Raw genomic sequence first — 17,808 nt, forward strand, 5'->3', positions numbered from 1 at the left:
ACTTTGAGGGGTCTATATGGCAGAAAATACCCAAGAGTGACACCATTCTAAGCACTCAGGTGCTTCACAAATTGATCCATAAAAATCAAAAAGTATTTTTTTTCACAAAATTTTTCTTTTAGCCTCAATTTTTTCATTTTAACATGGGCAACAGGATAAAATGGATCCTAAAATTTGTTGGGCAATTTCCAATTTCTCTTGAGTACACTGATACCTCATATGTGGTCATAAACCACTGTTTGGGCGCACGGCAGGGCCCGGAAGAGGAGCGCCATTTGACTTCTTGAATGGAAAATTAGCTCCAATCGTTAGCGGACACCATGTCGCATATGTAGAGCCCCTGTGTGACTCAACAAGGGAGCTCCCCCACAAGTGACCCCATTTTTGAAACTAGATCCCCCAAGGAACTTATCTAGATGTGTGGTGAGCACTTTGAACCCCCAAGTGCTTCACAGAAGTTTATAATACAGAGCCGTGAAAATAAAAAATAATTTTTTTCCTCAAAAAATGATTTTTTAGCCCACAATTTTTTATTTTCACAAGGGTAACATGAGAAATTGTACCACAAAAGTTGTTATCTAATTTATCCTTAGTATGCTGGTACCCCATATCTTGGGGAAAACCACTGTTTAGGCACATGGCAGAGCTCAGAAGGGAGAGAGCACTGTTTGACTTTTTGAATGCAAAATTGGCTGGAATCAATGGTGGCATCATGTCATGTTTGGAGACCCACTGATGTACCTAAATAGTGTAAACCACTCAATTCTATCTCAGCCTTAACCCCAACACACCCCATAACCCTAACCAAAACCCTAACCACAACCCTATCCCTAACACATCCCCCCTAACCCTAATCCCAACCCTAACCATAGCCCTAACCGTAATCCCAACCCTAACCCCAACACACCCCTAACCCTAATCTTAACCCTAATTCCAACCTTAACCATAATTCCAACCCTAACCCTAACCCTATTTCCAACCCTAACCCTAATTCTAACCCTAACCCTAATTCCTACCCTAACCCTAATTCCAACCCTAACCCTAATTCTAACCCTAATGGAAAAATAAAAATATTTTCTTTATTTTATTATTTGTCCCTACCTATGGGGGTGATAAGGGGTGTGATTTACTATTTTTTTTAATTTTGATCACTTTGATAGGATCTATCACAGTGATCAAAATGAATGAATGGAATCTGGAATCTGCAGCTTTGCAGATTCGACGGGCGCACTGCACATGCGCCTGCCATTTTTGAAGATGGCGGCACCTATGCAGGAGGAAGGAGGGACACCAGGAGTGAAACGGGGACATAGGAGGTACCGGGGAGGGTGAGGGGGATCGTAAGGCTGGGGAGTGGAGGGAAGGGAGAGCAGATGATGATGGCGGCGGCGGATCGCCGGCGTCAGTCGGAGGCGGGGGCCAATCACCCAGTCAGCCGGTGGGGGGGTCTGATCACAGTCTCCAGCCATATCCAATGCTACTGCAGCATTGGCCATGGCTGGATTGTAATATTTCATCAAATTTCATTGATGAAATATTACTATCACTCTGATTGGCTGTTTCACTTTTAACAGCCAATCAGAGGAATCGTAGCTATGTGGGGGCAATGCCCCCCCCCCGGGGAGAAGTACAAAGCCCCTTGTACCTGAGGGTCGGGTGACCTTTCATTGACCCGGTCACCCGACCTGCAGGGGGCTATCAAGTCATGACACAGCATACAGTTGTGGCCAAAAGTATTGACACCCCTGCAATTCTGTCAGATAATACTCAGTTTCTTCCTGAAAATGATTGCAAACACAAATTCTTTGGTATTATTATCTTCATTTAATTTGTCTTAAATGAAAAAACACAAAAAGATTTGTCCTAAAGCCAAATTGGATATAATTCCACACCAAACATAAAAAAGAGGGTGGACAAAAGTATTGGCACTGTTCGAAAAATCATGTGATGCTTCTCTAATTTGTGTAATTAGCAGCACCTGTAACTTACCTGTGGCACCTAACAGGTTTTGGCAATAACTAAATCACACTTGCAGCCAGTTGACATGGATTAAAGTTGACTCAACATCTGTCCTGTGTCCTTGTGTGTACCACATTGAGCATGGAGAAAAGAAAGAAGACCAAAGAACTGTCTGAGGACTTGAGAAACCAAATTGTGAGGAAGCATGAGCAATCTCAAGGCTACAAGTCCATCTCCAAAGACCAGAATGTTCCTGTGTCTACCGTGCGCAGTGTCATCAAGAAGTTTAAAGCCCATGGCACTGTGGCTAACCTCCCTAGATGTGGACGGAAAAGAAAAATTGACAAGAGATTTCAACGCAAGATTGTGCGGATGTTGGATAAAGAACCTCGACTAACATCCAAACAAGTTCAAGCTGCCCTGCAGTCCGAAGGTACAACAGTGTCAACTCGTACTATCCGTCGGCATCTGAATGAAAAGGGACTGTATGGTAGGAGACCCAGGAAGACCCCACTTCTTACCCCAAGACATAAAAAAGCCGGGCTGGAGTTTGCCAAAACTTACCTGAAAAAGCCTAAAACATTTTGGAAGAATGTTCTCTGGTCAGATGAGACAAAAGTAGAGCTTTTTGGGCAAAGGCATCAACATCGAGTTAACAGGAGAAAAAAGAGGCATTCAAAGAAAAGAACACGGTCCATACAGTCAAACATGGCGGAGGTTCCCTGATGGTTTGGGGTTGCTTTGCTGCCTGTGGCACTGGACTGCTTGACCGTGTGCATGGCATTATGAAGTCTGAAGACTACCAACAAATTTTGCAGCATAATGTAGGGCCCAGTGTGAGAAAGCTGGGTCTCCCTCAGAGGTCATGGGTCTTCCAGCAGGACAATGACCCAAAACACACTTCAAAAAGCACTAGAAAATGGTTTGAGAGAAAGCACTGGAGACTTCTAAGGTGGCCAGCAATGAGTCCAGACCTGAATCCCATAGAACACCTGTGGAGAGATCTAAAAATGGCAGTTTGGAGAAGGCACCCTTCAAATATCAGGGACCTGGAGCAGTTTGCCAAAGAAGAGTGGTCTAAAATTCCAGCAGAGCATTGTAAGAAACTCATTGATGGTTACCGGAAGCGGTTGGTCGCAGTTATTTTGGCTAAAGGTTGTGCAACCAAGTATTAGGCTGAGGGTGCCAATACTTTTGTCTGGCCCATTTTTGGCATTTTGTGTGAAATGATCAATGTTTTGCTTTTTGCTTCATTCTCTTTTGTGTTTTTTCATTTAAGACAAATTAAATGAAGATAATAATACCAAAGAATTTGTGTTTACAATCATTTTCAGGAAGAAACTGAGTATTATCTGACAGAATTGCAGGGGTGTCAATACTTTTGGCCACAACTGTATGAGTCATTGGTCGGATTGGTACTAACTTTGATGACGCATACGCTGTGTCACTGGTCGGGAAGGGGCTTGTCTAGGGATGAGCTACTCCCTTCTTCAGTCCCCTCCACAAACTGTCTTCTCTTCCTGACTCCACCGCCAACTGACTCCTGTTACCGTGACAACTCTCTACCATCAACCATCAGCATTCTCTCTTGCTGTCCTACCCTTATCTACTTCCTCCACTCACACCCTCTACCTAGTTCCCCCTTGGCCTAGAGGAAACTGGTGTTGGATGCTAGTGTGTGGGTACTGGGTAGTGTCCCCTACTTACCAAAGAGCAGTGTACCACACCTTTGGCTGAGGTGCAGTACCTTTGTGGCGACTGGACCCCCATGGGCGCAACACATGCTGTGGGAAAAGCAGGACAACTGAGCAGAAAGGTGAGTATTATTCTGTTTTTTTTTTTTGTCTTTCGCTTTACACCTCAGCAAAATGACTGGATGCCTTTTTGATGAATTCGCTTTAAGCAAATGAAAAAAGATGTATTCCAAAAAATACCAATTTTTTTTAAAAAATGAATAGAATTAAATCTATGCGTAATATCAACCTTCCTAAGCCGTCTATATGGGCATATACAGGTGCTTTTCACAAAATTAGAATATCATCAAAAAGTCTGTTGCTTTCAGCTCTTCAATACAAAAAGTGAAGCTAATATATTATATAGAGTCATTACAAACAGAGTGATCTATTTCACATGTTTATTTCTGTTAGTGTTGATGATTATGGCTTACAGCCAATGAAAACCCAAAAGTCATTATCTCAGTAAATTAGAATATTTACGAAAAATACCTGCAAAAGCTTCCTAATCATTTAGAAAGGTCCCTTAGTCTGTTTCAGTAGACTCCACAATCATGGGGAAGACTGCTAACTTGACAGATGTCTAGAAGGCAGTCATTGACATACTCCACAAGGAGGAAAAGCCACAAATGGTCATTGCTAAAGAAGTTGGCTGCTCACAGAGTGCTGTATACAAGCACCTGTTCTTTTCAATGCATTTTGTTCCCGTACCTAGCCCGAATTTAACCTTGTCCAAATGATTTAATAAAGGACTATGGTTTTTTACTGGAGTTGAAGAGTGCTGCATTTTTTCCTTCTGGATATTGCTTTGCTACTACGTGTGGTTTCTTGCAAGCACCAGCTCAATCGCTTTGAAAATCACCCAGGTGTCCGGAATACAGGTGTCCACATCTCCACCAGTGAGTAGAATTTGCTTAGTGCTGTTCTGCTGTTTTTCTCTTTTTGTGTGTTTATTATATGTAAATGAGCTGTTAAGATCTATGGGCCGAACACTAATCTGCATGAGAATCTTCCTCCAGAACTTATTTTACTAGGACAATCTCTTCTCAATCCCTATGTTTCCACCCGTTATAAAATAATAAAACTTATGCTCACTATGTCATTCCAGCAGTGTTAGCGCTGACTCTCCCGGGGCTTGCATCACATGATGTCATGCAATCCCTGAGGCCAATCGGTGCTGTCATCACTCTCTCCGCCTTCAGATGAATCATATACATTTGGAGGAAGTGAAAGAACAGCCGATGACTCCTGCTAGCTGCAGTGTCATTGCACTCATCCGATGATCATCAGTGAGCGTATAATTTGCACTTGGAGTGCATTTGTGCTACTGGCTTTAACTGTCAAGCAATCAGGAGCACAAGATAATGCCCTTTGGCATGAAGAAAGCAGGGAGGCAGTGGAGCGGTGCACTACTAAAGGCTAATGAGGACTGTAGATCTTTATATTTCGAGCAAGCTGCTGAGATTTTCTAGACATACACTGCCTTAAAATATTGAATTCTCTGGATATTGGGGCTCTTAAATTGCCTTTAGATATTGTCGATAATATAGTGTAAAAAATGATTCTTATAGTTTGGGGAAAAAATCTATAAAAAAATGTAGAAGTAAAACAATAAACAATACTAATAAGAAAGAGAAAAAAAAAGATTGTTTCTTCTTTGAGCAGGTAGTGCGGTGCTACAAAACTAAGCTGCAATACTAGAAACAACCTGTAATTAAAAGTGGTGCTGTTTCAAGAAAACATTCAAACATTTTTCCTAATCATACATCTCCCTTTGATTTGTTTACATTGTCATGTATCACACAAGGATTTGCAGTGGTAAAATGTTGAGCGTTTTAAGCCAAACAATTTGAAAACTTCTCCAAAACTGATGTCGCTGATAATTCATTCTAGACAGCATGCTGAAATCTATTTGTGTGACTGGATTAAAAGGTGCTGTCAGGATCAGTGTGCTTTTCTCATCACTTTAGCCAAGTGAGTGGAAATTTATCTGTATGCAGTTTTCAGCTTAATATATCATCTGTCTTTCCGGATCAAATTAGATGACTTATACAAAAAGCTAAGAGGGGAGGTTGTGAAAACAAGGCCGACATCTCATTTTTATTTTGCCCATATTATATATTATGAGATTTTTTTTTTTTTTTTTAAAAAGCACTCAGATTAAAAAGGCCCCCCCTCAAAAAATAGTGACATCTAAAATTTCCCTTATTCCATAAACATTATATGAGTAATGATCACATTTCTTGTAGAATTACAGTACATTGGCTTCAAAAGACATAAAAGCTAAATAGTCAAATAATTACCTTTCATTTTTATATACTTTTATATGTTTCTACATAAATCTCTTATATGAAAATAAAATGAATGCAAAATGCTCCTTGAGCCTCAGTTAAATAAATAATCTGACAAGCTCCGTGCAAGCAACATCTTTTTAGGGCGGATTCTGCCCGGAATCTGCCTTAGGCCTCTTTCACACGTCCTGATATTTCCAGTACAGGAAAACGGTACCGGAGATATCCGTGTACATGTGTGTAATACGAGCGGCACACGTGTGGCAACCAACAATATACCATACCTGTCTGTCGTTCTGTCCCATGCCATAATCCATGTCTCTGGGGCTAAATAGTTTTCAACCAGGATGGTGCAAAGATGCGACCATCCCAGTTGAAAACCTCTGGTGAATGAGCTGCTGAGAGCGCAGCATCATTCACCAGTGCTGACATCATCGAGGTCGGGCTAAACTGCGGTGACCTCAGGACCATGGGAAAATGCCAGTGATGATGTTGGTTTTTATATTATATTTTTATTACAGGAGATTGAGGGTTTCGCTGGGATTAGGCGATGCAGTAAGTATGGTTTAATTGAGATTAATAAAGGAGTCTGTGTCATTTTTTCAAATAAAGGGCATTATTCTAGCTGTGTGCTTACTTACAATACAACTATAGGATTAGTAATGGATAGGTGTCTTACAGATGCCTCTCCATTACTAATCCATGGGCTTGATGTCACCTAATAATGCAAAGGTGACATCAACCCCACAAATATTAACACACTTGCCACCGCTAGTGGGAAGAGTCGGGTCAAGCGCCATAAAAGGTACATCTAGTAGATGCGCCTTTTCTGGGCAGCTGCAGGCTGCTATTTTTAGGCTTGGGGGCCTATATCAATGGCCCCTTACCAGTCTGAGAATACCAATCCCCAGCTGTGAGCTTTAGCAAGGTTGGTTGGCAAAAATGGAGGGACCCCACACTGTTTTTTTAATTTATTTATTTAAATATTTTTTTAAAATTATTTATTTAAATCATTTTAAAAAAAACAGCATGGGGACCCCTCTGTTCTTGATAACCAACCTTGATGAAGCTGACAGCAGAGCGTTGCAGCCCCCAGCTGTGAGTTTTGCCTGGTTGGTTGAAGAAAATAGGGGGTAACCCATGTCAGGTTTTTCATTCATTTATTTCATTAGATCGCAGGCGGCGGCTGAGGAAAACCTGGATCATCCGCTCCTGCTGTCACTGTTATTATCGGCAGCAAGTGTCGGATGATGGGAGTAATTGTCCCAAAAAACCCCACCTGCTGTCATCTTTCGGAGTTTAATATAACTCTCATCAATCTATCCGGATTGCGCTGAACACCGGCAGAGCAGGGGAGAATGATGAGAGCTGTCTTCAGCACCGGCCGCTGGGGAACAGTGCTTACTGTAGCGCTTCTTCCCCGGTGCGGATGCGTGTCACATGGAGGACAACAGTGTGTGTTCTCAGTGTGCAAGTGTGCAGGACATTTTGCCATCCGTGCTGACGGTAAAAAATGGACATGTCAGCGTGTTTTGTCCACGGACGCATGGTCCATGGAAACACACTGACATATGCACAGACCCATTCATTTGAATGGGTCTAGGTGTGTACGTGTCTCCGGTACATGTGAAAACTGTCACCACACGTACCGGAGACATGGATGTGTGAAAGAGGCCTTAGAAAGTACAGCAAAGTCACCCCATAAGATGAACATAATGTGCAACAAAGTCAGTACAACATTACTGCACAAGGTTCAGAAACCCTAAGACCTCATTCAGATGCCCAATTTTTGCATACAAATGCTATCCGGAATTTTCATGGATAGTACTCATACCTGTGATAGTCTATTGGACCATTCACATGTCTGACTTTTTCCTCTGACTAAGCCGTCAGCGTAAGATATCGAAGACATGTTCGATTTTGATCCAAGGGTCAAATCAAAATCAGCAATGCTAGTCAATAGGTCCATGAAAAAATCGGACCGCAGGCGAACCTGCTTCAGAAAAATGCCGTCATTTTCCTAAAGCTACTTCACCAATAGTATTGCCGTTGTTCATGATGCCGGCAACTTACTCGTAACTGTAAAGTTTAGATAGTGTGTGGTTTCCGAGTGCAAGCCACCCAAGGAATGAGAATGTCACTTCTTTTAAAAGCTTAGGGGCTCATTCAGATGTCTGAGTTTTTGCGTTCAAGAAACTCAGACTGATTGTTCTGATCAAAGTGTTCTATGAATGTCATCTGCTTTTCTCATTCATGGAGAAATTTTAAAAAAAATTTCATACCTTCTCCATTCTGAAAATCGGATCACAATAGTATCCAACATGTCCATTGACAATGAAAGTTTTGATTCAATTGTTATCATGTGTAATCATGTTGTCTATTTTCATAATATTTGCTAACCTCTTCCACCCATTCACCCAAAGTGGGAGTTTTTGTGATTTGTAGTGGCGTGTAGTAAATGACTTAACAAATGTTAGAAAGTGCCTAATGACATCTTTCTTTGCCCTTGAGATTGAATATGGATTTATGGAAAGTAGGCCAGTTTGGGGGGAAGGTGTGACTTTGCTATCAGTGAGACAATTGTACAGTGAGGAAATTGGATTCCTTAACTCACAAATCAATGGGCTTTCCCACCATATATGAACCGACACATTATAAACACAAGTCTGACACAGAGGGGAAGATCCTATGTAGCATAGTGAGACAACAGTAGCATCAAGATAGAATCTTATTGTTTTTCTCTTTAGTATGGTAAAGTTTTTCTCTTTAGTATGGTAAGTGATAGATAATTTGTGGGAGAGTATGAAGGCGTTTTGCCTCTTCTGAAATTTGACTACCCAATTCCTTATCCCAAGCCCCAGTAGAGGGTCATTGCAGTTGTCACTTTGTCTTGCTATATACAAGATAGAAGTTTAGTGCAAGGATCTACTTGAGTGATTAAGGTTTCAAATGCATTGAGTTCATCCTTTATTCTAGTCAGAGATAGTTGAGAATTTATAAATGACCTGAGATGGAAATATGCCAGCCAGGATAGACACCTACTTGGACAAGAGCCACCAAGTTCTGTAAAGGAAGGAAATGAGCCTGATACCATGAGTCAGTTTCTCAATCTAATTCCAACAAGAAATTAATTAGCTCCTGAAGAAATCTGGGTTGTCAAACAAGGGTGTTAATGGGCCCTACCTACGTGATATAAATGATGAGATTAAGACTTACGGCCATAGTTTCAAAAAGTGTGGAATGAGTATGGGTAATTGCTTAGTTTGTACATATATTTTGTCAATCCAAGGTAGAGACGTGAGTGTCCAGGTAGATATGTTGCCTTCCTGTTTCGCCAATTGCTTCTGTTTCACAGACCTGTACCAGTCTATTGCGCTCATAAGAATAGTAGACTGATAGCATTTTCTTAGATGGGTCAGACTAACGGGCCCTTCATTCTTGGGACGACAAAATATTTTAAAACGTATCCTAGATTTCAACATCCCCCACACAAACTTGCTAATAGATTTGTTGAGATGGGAGAAAAAGGTCTGAGGAACGCAGACAGGGAAGGTCTGGTATATAAAAAGACATTTTGGCATAATGTCCATTTTGATCACATTAATAAGACGAAACCAGGACAAGAGTTTCAAGTTAAATTCAGATTTCATATAATTCATTTTGAAGAGTTTTTTCAAGGATGGGGATATAATTTAAATGATACAGATCATCCAAGTTCCCCAGAATTTGAGTATCCAGGTACTTAATTGTGTCTGTCTGTCACTTAAAGGGAAAGTTAGAAATTAGTTGTGTCAGTTCAGCGTTAAAAGTTATGTTCATGGCTTCTGTTTTACAGTAGTTAACTTTAAAATTGCTTACATGGCCGAATTCTTTTAACATAGAGGGAAATTAGATAATTGGGTTTGAAATAGAGCAAGAGGTCATGTGCGTATCAAGCTAGTTTATAGTGATGTGATCCTACAGTAACTCCACTAATATCTGTATTTTTACGTAATGCTGTCGCTATGTTCCATCACCAATTTGTTTAGGAGAGGTGATAAGGGACACCGTTGCCCCGTCCCATTATTAATAGAAATGTGTCGGATAGAAGGCCATTTACCCTAACTCTCGCTTTAGAGTTACTGTATAAAAATAGAACTTTAGATGACAAGAAAGGGTCCAACCCAATTTGTCGCAGGGTGTTCTTCAAGAAAGTCAAATGATCTCTGCTGAACACTTTTTCAGCATCGACAGAAACAAGGCATATTGGGAACTCCTGTTTTTTGTTGTTTTTGTGAAATTAATAACATTGTTTTGTAGGTTGGAGGAGAGCAGTGTTGCAATTATTTAAGAGAAAATTTTTACATCTACATTAATCAATGAAATTGGACAAAAATTATGGCAAGCATTTGTTTTTTTCTGGCTTTGATAAAACTGTTATGTGTGCCTCAAGTGTTTTTTGGGGGGCAAAAGTGGAGTCTTCTGAGATATTATTGAATACTTTTGCTAAAAATAGTAATAATTGGGTGCAAATATCTTAAAAATCTAATACTGAAGCCTAGGGCTCTTTCTAATAGGGAATGATTTAATGGTCTCTCCTGTCTCTTGTTCAGTGATATCATTGTCTAGTACCCCCAGCTCATGAGGTTGGAAGGAAGGGAGGGCAGTGTCTATAATATGCGTTGTGGTCTATGGATATTATATAGCGAGCTACAGTGTAATAGGAATGAAATGTTTCAGCTATGTCAGTGGGCAGATGAATTTTTGACCTGGGTGCCCCTTTTAATTTGGATACATATGTCCTTTTCATGCATAGTTGTAACCTCCTTGTCAATGAGTGACCATATTTATCTGCGATTTTGTACCTTCGCATGCAATCTTGGTATTTTGTATAAGTTTGATATATTAAAGACCTTAGCTCCTTTCTAGCATTAAGCAAGTTTGTCTATACCTGGAGGGAAGCAGATCATTTATGTTCCTTGTCAACGAGATCAATCCGCTCAGACAAGTGGGAGAATTCAGCTGCTCTCTCTTTTTTTAGCCTGGATCTATGTTTTATTAGTATCCCTCTGAGAGCTTCCCATTGAAATGGTAAGGCAGTTTCATCATGCTCATGATCATTTTTGAAGGAGTCTATAGTCACACGAAGTTCTGAGACACAGACTGAATCTTTAAGCAGATTATGATTTACACACCTGGTCAAAATTGTTGGTACCCCTCGTTTAATGACAGAAAAACCCACAATGGTCAAAAACTAACTTGAATCTGACAAAAGTAATAATATCGTATATACTTGTGTATACGCCAACCCGAGTATAAGCCGACCCCCCTAATTTTGCCACAAAAAACTGGGAAAACTTGTTGACTCGAGTATAAGCCAAGGGTGGGAAATGCAACATGGCTTCTATCGGTTCAGATACCCACCCAGGTAGCGTACAATTGACCAACCGAGTGTGCCGACATGGGGATTCGTGAAACAAGATAAAAGAGCAGCCAAGATCAATTTTATATTTAACCCTTTAACGACCAAGCCATTTTGTAGGTAACGGACCAGGCCTTAATTATGAAATCGGACCACTGTCACTTTATGTGGTTATAACTCTGGAACGCTTCAACGTATCCCGCTGATTCTGAGAATGGTTTTTCGTGACATATTGTACTTCATGTTAGTGTTAAAGTTTCTTCGATATGACTTGCGTTTATTTATGAAAAAAATGGAAATATGGCGAAAATTTTTAAAATTTTGCAATTTTCAAAATTTAATTTTTATGCCCTTAAATCAGAGAGATATATCACAAAAAACAGTTAATAAATAACATTTCCCACATGTCTACTTTACATCAGCACAATTTTGGAACCAAATTTTTTTTTTCTTAGGAAGTTATAAGGTTTAGAAGTTGACCAGCGATTTCTCATTTTTCCAACAAAATTTACAAAACCATTTTTTTTAGGGACCACCTCACATTTGAAGTGAGTTTGGGGGGGTCAATATAACAGAAAATACCCAAAAGTGATGCCATTCTAAAAACTGCACCCCTCAAGGTGTTCAAAACCACATTCAAGAAGTTTATTAACCGTTTAGGTACTTCAAAAGATTTGAAGCAATGTGGAAGGTAAAAATGAACATTTAACTTTTTTTCCCAAAAATTTTTATTTGGACACAATTTTTTTTATTTTGTCAAGGGTATCAGGAGAATATTTGTTGTGCAATTTCTCCTCAGTACACTGATACCCCATGTGTGGAGAAAGAACACTCTTTAGGTGCACGGCAGTGCTCAGAAGAGAAGGAGCATCATTTGAGATTTTGAATGTCAAATTGGCTGGAATCGAGAGCGGACGCCATGTCGCGTTTGGAGAGGCCCTGATGTACCTAAACAATGGAAACCCCCCACAAGTGACCCCATTTTGGAAACTAGACCCCCCAAGGAACTTATCTAAATGTTTGTTGAGCACTTTGAACCCCCAAGGGCTTCACAGAAGGTTATAACGTAGAGCCGTAAAATTAAAAAATCATATTTTTTCCACAAAAATGATCTTCAGTGAACTATAATTTTTCCATATTTCAGCCGACAGAGTCATGTGCGGGAAGAGCTGATGTTTTTATTGGTACCATTTTCGGGCACATAACGTTTTTTGATCGCTTTCTATTCTGATTTTTCTGTTCATTTTTTGAATGAACAAAAACCAGCAATTTAGGAATGCTTTTTTTCTTTTCCCCCTCCGTTCCTCATGTGGTAAAATTAGTATGGCAGCTTTATTCTTCGGGTCACTACGATTACAGCGATACTTCATTTATAAAAACTTTTATAGAAAAAATATTTTATCACTTTATTCTGCGAGCTATAACTTTTGTATTTTTTTGCTGATGATGCTGTATGGTGGCTCGTTTTTTGCAGGACAAGATGACGTTTTCAGCGGTACCATGTTTATTTATATCCGTCTTTTTGATTGCGTGTTATTGCACTTTTTCCAAGCGGTATGATGATACTGCTTGGAAAAAGTATAATTTGCTACTTTTTTGTGGTTTTTTTTACGGCGTTCACTGAACGGGTTAACTAGGGTGATACTTTTATAGATGGGATTTTTATGGACGTGGTGATACCAAACATGTGTATTTTTTTGTTTATTTTATTTTTTTACATAAAAATTGTAATTTTTAGGGGATTTTTAGGGAATTTTTTATGTTATTTTTTTATAATTTTTTTTTACATTTTTTTTTTAAAATGTTTGTTTTTTTTACCTTGTCCCTTTATGGGACTTTCACTTTCGCTTTCACTTTAGGTATAATACATTACAATGCTCCAGCATGCTGAGAGCTGCTGACACCATGCTGTAAATGTAAATGATCCAGAGGTTGTCATGACACCTCCGGGTCATCATGGCACAGGTCGGGCCCCACGATTACATCGCAGGGACGCCGACCTGAGGCAGAGGGAGCCCCCTACCCTCTGCCTCCCCCTCTGAACGCTGCAATCACGCTCGATCGCAGCAGTGAGGGGGTTAACAGCCAGGGGTGGTGGGGGCTCCGCTCCTAGCTGTCAGTGCAGGAGGCTCAGCCACTGCGGGGCTGGGCTCCTACACTGATCAGGCAAGGAGAAGCTCAAATTTCAGCTTCTCTTGCTGATCAATGCTGTGTTTGGTCTGTCAGATTGACCGACCAATCACAGCGCTGTGGGTGCAGGGACCAAGTGCAAGGGTCCCTGCCCCCCTCCCTGTGCATCTCAGCTGTCATAGACAGCTGTCGGCACTGAACTGAAACTGCGTGTTTACACGCAGTGACAGTTCAAAGGCAGGATGTGCAGAGTCCGTCATGGTGCTGGAAGTTACCTCCTGCCATGACGGACTGTGCACGTTCATAGACATTAAGGGGTTAATCGCCTAAAAGGCTGCCTGAAACTCATCCTGTGGTATGGGGACCAGTAACCACACTTTCCAACCTACCAGGTAGGTCCTTTGACAAGCTTTCTGGTCGTACCAGTGCTTCTGGTCAGCCTGAGCCTGCGCCATATTGTCCTGCACCAGCTGTGACAAGGCCATCATTTTGTCCCGGAAGCGCACAATGTACTCAGCGATCGACACTCCAGGGGTGGCCAAGTCTCCTTCCCATGCCTCTTTCACCAGACCAAGGGGCCCTCATACATGTCGCCCTTACAGGAGCCCCCGCGAACCCCGTTGATACCTGTGGAGCCTCCCGGTAGGCAAATAGTAGGTGTGGGAGGTACCGCTCCCAGTCGCTCCCGTGGGAGTCAACCAACATCCTAAGCATCTGCTTGAGGGTGCCATTGAACCGCTCGCACAGACCATTAGTCTGCAGATGGTGTGGGCTGGCCACCAGATGTTGCACCTGTATTTGCTTACAAAGGGACTCCATCAGCTGCGACATGAACTGGGTCCCTCGATCAGTGAGCATTTCCTGGGGATATCCCACTCTGGAGAAAACCTCCAGTAAAATGATAGTCACCTTGTCAGCCTGAGTGGGAAGACAGGGCTACCATTTCTGGGTACTGGGTGACATCATCCACTACCGTTAGTATGTAGTGTTTCCCAGAGCGGCTGGGGATGGACAGCGGTCCGATGAGATCAACAGCCACCGTCCAGAAAGGCTTGTCAATGATGGGCAATGGCACCATATCGGTCCCCATTTTAGGCCAGTATAAATGCTGGGCTAGCCTGGCCTTGGTCTTAGCCATCCCTAAGTGTCTGGCCATCGGAACCTCATGTGCGATCTGCAACAACTCAGTCCAGAACGGATAGGATACCACTAACTGTCGGTCCCAAGGCCACGCCTCTGGTGACTCTTACTGAACCGACACTCGGTACAGCTGTCCCTGGTCCAAGAACACCTGCTCATGGTCTGAGTCCATGAAAGGCTGTGCCGCCTGCTCTTTAAGGGCCTTCAGGCTGTTGTCAGCTTCCAACACTGCCTGAAACCCCTGACTAGACATGGCCAGAATGGACCAAACTGCCACGTCTTCTGTCAGTTCCCCGGGACCTGTCTCCAGGCCTCCCTCTGGCTCAGCTGCCACTTGGTCAGAAGGGGGAAGGCTGTTGGACCTCCATGAGGCTCCTTGCGCTACAGCACTCCCACTCCTGGCCACGACCGCTGTAACGCCGGGTAGTGCCTGCCTCCCCTCAACTTCCACACAAGTTGCCGAGTCAGTTGGACCAACCTGGTTTCTTGGCATCCCGGGTATGGGAACCTCCTGCTCTGGGGCCTTACCTGGAAGCTCCACCTCTCCTGTGATGGCCCCAATCCCATTGGCACATTCCCCTTCCTGCAGCTGCGCAAAACCCAGCAGTTTGGACTCATTTAGGGGCCCTACAATCCCTGTGGCAGTCCCTCCCACCAACTCCAGTTCGACACCTCCAATCCCAGAGACAGCGAGGCTTCTTCCGGGTAACAAGTCCTGGGGGGACACTATCTCAGGTCACACGAGGGCCATCTCAGCGCCGGTGTCCCGGAGTCCCAGAGCACTGGTGTGGTTTACGGTGATGGGCTAGTAATTGTCACAGGACCTCCCACCACCCCCACCCACCCACATCACAGGGGATGGTTTTGGGGATGAGGAAGGGGCCTTGTGGTGCTGGGGACACATGGCTCTGAAGTGTCCAGGTTGGTTTCAGAGGTGACAAATCCTGGGTTCTACTCCTGGGCTAGAGAGGGAAACAGAGGGGGGTGCCCCTTGCATTCTAGGGGCTTGGGAAACAGAGGCAGTTCTTACCCTCTCTCCAGGTGCTGTTGGTTTCCTGTCAAGGAGATATTGTTGGAGGTCCTCTGGGCAGTTCCACAAGAATTGCTCGGTGACAAACGCCTCATGGATCTCCTGGCCGGTGGTGAGCTCCAGACCCTCCCAGAAGTGCCCGCATATGGTCGCCCCCGTGTCTTTGGGGCCTTTTTGGAGGCTCTGGAACTTCCTGCGGTAAGACTTTGGAGTGAGGTTGAACTGTTATATCAGGGCCTGTTTGATGCTCTCTTAGTGCTGTTCCACCCCGGCAGGTAAGTCCCCCAAAACTTCCAGAGAATTACCCCTCAAACAGGGGATCAGGTACTTGGCCAGCTGATCCAAGGCCAGATGGTGCTGTCAGCATGTCCGCTCAAAGGCTCACATAAAGGAGTCCAGGCCTCCATCCTGCTCCAGCAAGGGAACGTTCTCGGCTCGGACCTTGGCTATTTTGAGTTGCGGAGGTGCTGTGGTGGGCAGTAGGAGACCTTGCTGAGCCAACTCCAGCTGATGCTATCGCACTGCAGCTTCACAGCGCTCCTCTCACTCTGCTTGGCGTTCTGCCGCCTCTCGCTTTGCCTGGCATTCTGCCGCTTTTAGGAGGGCTGCGGGGGCTTCCTCTTGCCCCGCCTCGATACTCGCCAGGGCAGCTTGAAAGAGGGCCTCTGACCTGAGCTGTTCAGGGAGAAGGGCAGTAGGAGGGTGTTCTCCTGCAGGGTAGTGCACAGGCGGTGAAACTCTTGGGGAGCCTGGGAAGAAACCCCCTGGTTCACCCCTTCTTGAGAACCAGTACAGTCATTCTCCGCATTACGGGCTAACATTCTTGCCTTGCTTCGAGTGCTTGCAGCCAGTTTTTTCAGCCCACAGACATAGCACCAACCCGAGCACCCACACACCTACAGTACTTTACACTTGGACTGTCTAGTGCTGAGCTGATCTTAAGACCCCAGCAGCAAAAGCTACTGCTGGTAGACCTTTGTGTCTGGGAGTAGGGATCCCACACACACTGTTATCTCGATCTCACCGCACTGCCATCAATCTGTGAGGGATCTCACAGGGGAAGGGAGGGTCAACTTCGCTCACCTCGGGGGAGGGGAGAGAAGGACCCGCAGGGATCGGCTCTCTGGCACCACCGCTTGCTCCTGGTCAGTCAGGGAACTGCGCCGAGGGCAAATAGTCACAGGAAAAGCTTCCCTTTTTGGTACGAGTTAGTGAGACGCTCCCAGTAAGGGGGGATATATATCACCAGTCCAGGCTGGGGATATATATTTAAACCTCTCAGCCGTCACTGCCAGAGTTCCTCACTAAAACAATATGGTATTTTGCCACGAGTTCCTCGTTCGACATAAGCCCCGTCCAACAACATGCTTATATCGGGTCAGAAACCAACCCAGGTAGCGTACAATTGACCAACCAAATATCAAAATAATAAAAAAACACTCCCCCGGGAGAAGGCACAGTGCCGAAATGCGTGTTGGGGTGGGTGGCATCACTGAGTCTCAGGTAATGTCCTCAGGCAATTAATATCTTACTATTTCACACATTCTTTTGTTGGTATTTTTGTCTTTGTATCGGTATACAGCCTTCTTAGATTTTGTTATCATACCCTTTGACCTGGTGTGACCCAATGTCCTGGTCTCTTACATGGGCTTATGATCTTGCACATATGCACTTGCACTTTTGTGTGAAATGATTGACATCTTCTAAGCCTGATTATTATCCTGAGTCTTTTTGGAGTTCCACCTTCTGGCTTACCACTGTCACATCTCTGTATATTCATAGTCACATGGTTTTATCATTGTTATTCATTTCAATAAAGCTTTATATATTTTTATCTACTGAATTCTCTTGGTGCTTTTTTTCTTGTTTTGATATTCATGATCTTTGCACTGAATTTTACCTACTCTGCAGCTTTATGCAGATCTTGTTATCTGTGTTTCTATTTGGGTGCTAGCCTTGTTATAGGTTGTGTAATTGACCAACCGAGCATGCGGCCATGGGGATTCATGAGTTGAGCTAAAAGAGCAGCCCAAGATTAATTTTATATTTAATTGTCGAAAAGGCTCACTAGAAATATACAGGTATATATTTACAAGAACAAAATACAGGTATACAGTCAAAAGT

Source organism: Dendrobates tinctorius, unplaced genomic scaffold, assembly GCF_039654945.1.
Source record: "Dendrobates tinctorius isolate UK_male_01 unplaced genomic scaffold, ASM3965494v1 ptg000021l, whole genome shotgun sequence".
NCBI classification, from domain to species: Eukaryota; Metazoa; Chordata; class Amphibia; order Anura; family Dendrobatidae; genus Dendrobates; species Dendrobates tinctorius.